This window comes from Littorina saxatilis, linkage group LG16 (assembly GCF_037325665.1).
Source record: "Littorina saxatilis isolate snail1 linkage group LG16, US_GU_Lsax_2.0, whole genome shotgun sequence".
NCBI classification, from domain to species: Eukaryota; Metazoa; Mollusca; class Gastropoda; order Littorinimorpha; family Littorinidae; genus Littorina; species Littorina saxatilis.
In genome coordinates, this window is record NC_090260.1 from 46,310,906 (window position 1) to 46,314,553 (window position 3,648).

At 46.0% G+C, this 3,648-nt stretch overlaps 2 protein-coding genes across 3 annotated transcripts in view; both read right to left on the minus strand.

Moving 5' to 3' along the window:
- LOC138949697 (uncharacterized) overlaps nt 1-1,465 on the minus strand; it is an 8,456-nt gene extending 6,991 nt beyond the window's left edge. For both annotated transcript variants that reach the window (XR_011450401.1, XM_070321482.1), the window contains exon 1: nt 1-1,465. This exon is cut by the window's left edge and continues 390 nt beyond it. The gene's annotated coding sequence lies outside the window, so the exon portion shown is untranslated.
- LOC138949682 (ankyrin repeat and KH domain-containing protein 1-like) overlaps nt 1-3,648 on the minus strand; it is a gene marked incomplete in the record, with an annotated part of 43,337 nt that overhangs the window by 18,595 nt on the left and 21,094 nt on the right.

Consider the following 3,648-nt stretch of genomic DNA (forward strand, 5'->3'; position numbering starts at 1 on the left):
TGTCAATCTGGTTAATGATTGTGTTGCAGGTTTGTCAATCTGGTTAATGATTGTGTTGCAGGTTTGTCAATCATGTTAAAACCGCTGTGGTGGTTTGAAGGAGTCTTTTTTTGTTGTTGCTCAACGGTTGGGAGTCCTGTCAATGCATTTTTTTTGGTCTCAGTTCGGCTGCTTGTCGGCTGCTCTTGTTTATTCTGCAGGTTTGTCAAATCATGTTAAAACAGCTGGAGTGGCTAGTAGGAGTTTTGTTTTGGCTTAACGGTTAGGAGCCCTGTCCGGCAATGCATTTGTTTTCTCAGTTCGGCTGCTTTTCGGTTGCTTTTGTTTGTTTTACAGGTTTGTCAATCATGTCAAGACAGGTGTGGTTGTTTGAAGGAGTCTTGTTTGGCTTAACTGTCGGGAGTCTTATCAATCCATATTTCTTTCAGTTCGGCTGCTTGTCAAGTCGGTTGTCCGTTGGTCCAGGTCACATGATAGTGACCATATCATTCGTTACAGTTGCTGCAGGTTTTCCGTCGTTTTTCTGTGCGCTCAAATACGGACAGGTTCGTTTGGTTCAGGTTGCACAGCAAAGATTATGTCGTTCTCTACAGTTTTTCTTTTCATGACTACAGACTCAAACGACTCAGCGAGTTGATGATTGGATTCTCTTGGTCACATTCATTCGTTAATTGACTTTGAGACTGGCGCATAGGAAAGCTTTTAAAGTGCTCCTAGCACACTATTACAGTGCTCCTAGCACACTATTACAGTGCTCCTGGCACACTATTACAGTGCTCCTGGCACACTATTACAGTGCTCCTAGCACACTATTACAGTGCTCCTGGCACACTATTACAGTGCTCCTAGCACACTATTACAGTGCTCCTAGCACACTATTACAGTGCTCCTAGCACACTATTACAGTGCTCCTAGCACACTATTACAGTGCTCCTAGCACACTTGCATAAACGACAAGGTTCTTGTATCCCTTCAGACCGCGGACTATCACATACTTTCCCTTCAGACCGCGGACTATCACATACTTTCCCTTCAGACCGCGGACTATCACATACTTTTCCTTCAGTCTGAAAACATGTTTCCTCACTCAGTATTTTTACACTAGGAAATGTCTCTTTGGCAGTACTCTTCACGGTGATCCAAACTGAACTATTAGGTCAACATGTTTGAAGTCTGTCATTAGGTTCATCTTCAAATTGACTCCTTGTCGAACGTCTTCTGTTCTATTTCTTAACACATCTTATTGACATCAGACATCCTGGGCCGCTTTCACGACAGCACAATTCCTTCTCGGGTGTTAATTAAAGGCACTTTTCATCACAACCCAGACGTAGTTTCTCAGGTTAATAGTGCAGACAACTGAAGACTTGGTGGGAGAGAGAAAAACACGAAGAACAGCGAGTGTCAGGAGTCAATGGCTTGGTGATGACATGACAGACAGCAGCACGCCTGAAAACAAAAGATGAGACATGAAAAAACCCAGATCATCTGTCATCAGAAATCCAGTAATGTTATTTTGTAAAAACTAAATAATCTGTGCACAAAATATTTCAACAACTTTCGTACCACAAATAGAGCATTCATTCCCGCGTTATTTCATTCAAACTGTCCATGCCATTTAAGGCACTCCACTTTCTTATCTGGCACACTTTCTGGATAACAGTGGTCACCTTGGCCGAGGTGCACGATAAGGTTACCAACCGGGTGGGAGTTAGATTTGTAGTTTGTTTGTGGGTTGAAACTCCCACGGCTTTTACGTGTATGACCGTTTTTACCCCGCCATTTAGGCAGCCATACTCCGCTTTCGGAGGAAGCATGCTGGGTATTTTCGTGTTTCTATAACCCACCGAACTCTTACATGGATTACAGGATCTTTTTCGTGCGCACTTGGTCTTGTGCTTGCGTGTACACACGGGGGTGTTCGGACACCGAGGAGAGTCTGCACACAAAGTTGACTCTGAGAAATAAATCTCTCGCCGAACGTGGGGACGAACTCACGCTGACAGCGGCCAACTGGATACAAATCCAGCGCGCTACCGACTGAGCTACATCCCCGCCCCAGATTTGTACTGATTTCAACAAATCAGACCCCGCGGTTTGTTTTTTCCCCTTGTGGGTGACACCCACTCTCGCTTCGTGCACCTCAGGCTGACCGCCGCTCAAATAAAGACACCCCCAGATTCGACCTGACAAAAACGTAAGGTACCAATCAAAAATCCAAGAAAATTCAGAATAGGCACAACTTGGCAACATTTACATACGAGAAGAACGACAAAACAATTATCTATCCAGGACAGGTTGTTTTGTTTCGCTAGCGTACGTTTTCCTTGTGTTATGCCCTACCTACTGGTGCAGGTGTCGATCGAACGAGCGGTAAAAACAGAGTCAATTTTGAAGGGTACCATGACAAAAAGCGCTGCATTTCTGCAATGATCCGGATGATTGCCTTGCAACTTTCAGGATCTAATGTCTACATACGGGACATACTTCGGGTAACATGTTGGATCGTCACTTTTTTTTTCTTTCTCAGATGCAATGCAATGTTCCGGAAAGTGTTTTAAAACCCTTCACATGTTTGTTGAGGAACATAAAACAGGAATCATGACTGTTTATGCCTATCTTTCTTTCTTTATTTGGTGTTTAACGTCGTTTTCAACCGTTCAAGGTTATATCGCGACGGTTTCATGCCTATACAGACAAAGGATTGGGGAGGGGTCAAAAAATAAACTCGGCAAAAAAATGATCGCACCCATTTGTATTGCCCCCACTTCATTCCCGTTTCATTTTATTCAAACTTTTTATTAGCCTACACCCCATGAAAGGCAGTCAACTTGGCTGTCTGGCTCGAAGTTGGGGGTCCCGGGACCCTCAAAAGCTTTATGGAGGGTTTGCACGGATCCCCAATACATTAAAGTTGGGGTCCCGGGACCCTCAAAAGTTCCATGGAGGGGTTCCAGGGATCCCCATTACATTAAAGGTGGGGTCCCGGGACCCTCAAAAGTTCCATGGAGGGGTTCCAGGGATCCCCATTACATTAAAGGTGGGGTCCCGGGACCCTCAAAAGTTCCATGGAGGGGTTCCAGGGATCCCCATTACATTAAAGGTGGGGTCCCGGGACCCTCAAAAGTTCCATGGAGGGGTTCCAGGGATCCCCATTACATTAAAGGTGGGGTCCCGGGACCCTCAAAAGTTCCATGGAGGGGTTCCAGGGATCCCCATTACATTAAAGTAAGGGGTTCCGGGACCCTCTAGATTGAGTGTCTGAGGGGAGCCCAGCAGAATGAGAGCGATTGATTGCATTTTCGGCATGCACCTTCAGGTCTTTCTATCGTCCCTCTCACCCCCCTCGCCCCCCTTCTCCTCCAACTCGCCCCCCCCCCCCCGCCCCCTCCTAATCATACACACACTTTGACTTCCCCTTTGTTTTTCGTGCCTGGACATTAGAAAAGCACCAGACAGGGCGGCGCCTGTCACTTCTAGACAAGCCGCTAACATCGTTCACAGCTTGTTCAACTGTGTTTTCTTCTTGGTTCGGTCCTTATTTTTCCTCGCCCTCCACTCAAATTCCGTCAGGTAGCCAGCCCCTTTTCTGACCTTTATTTGTTTGTTTTGTTGGTCGTGTTTTCGCGTGTTGGTGTCAGCTCTGGT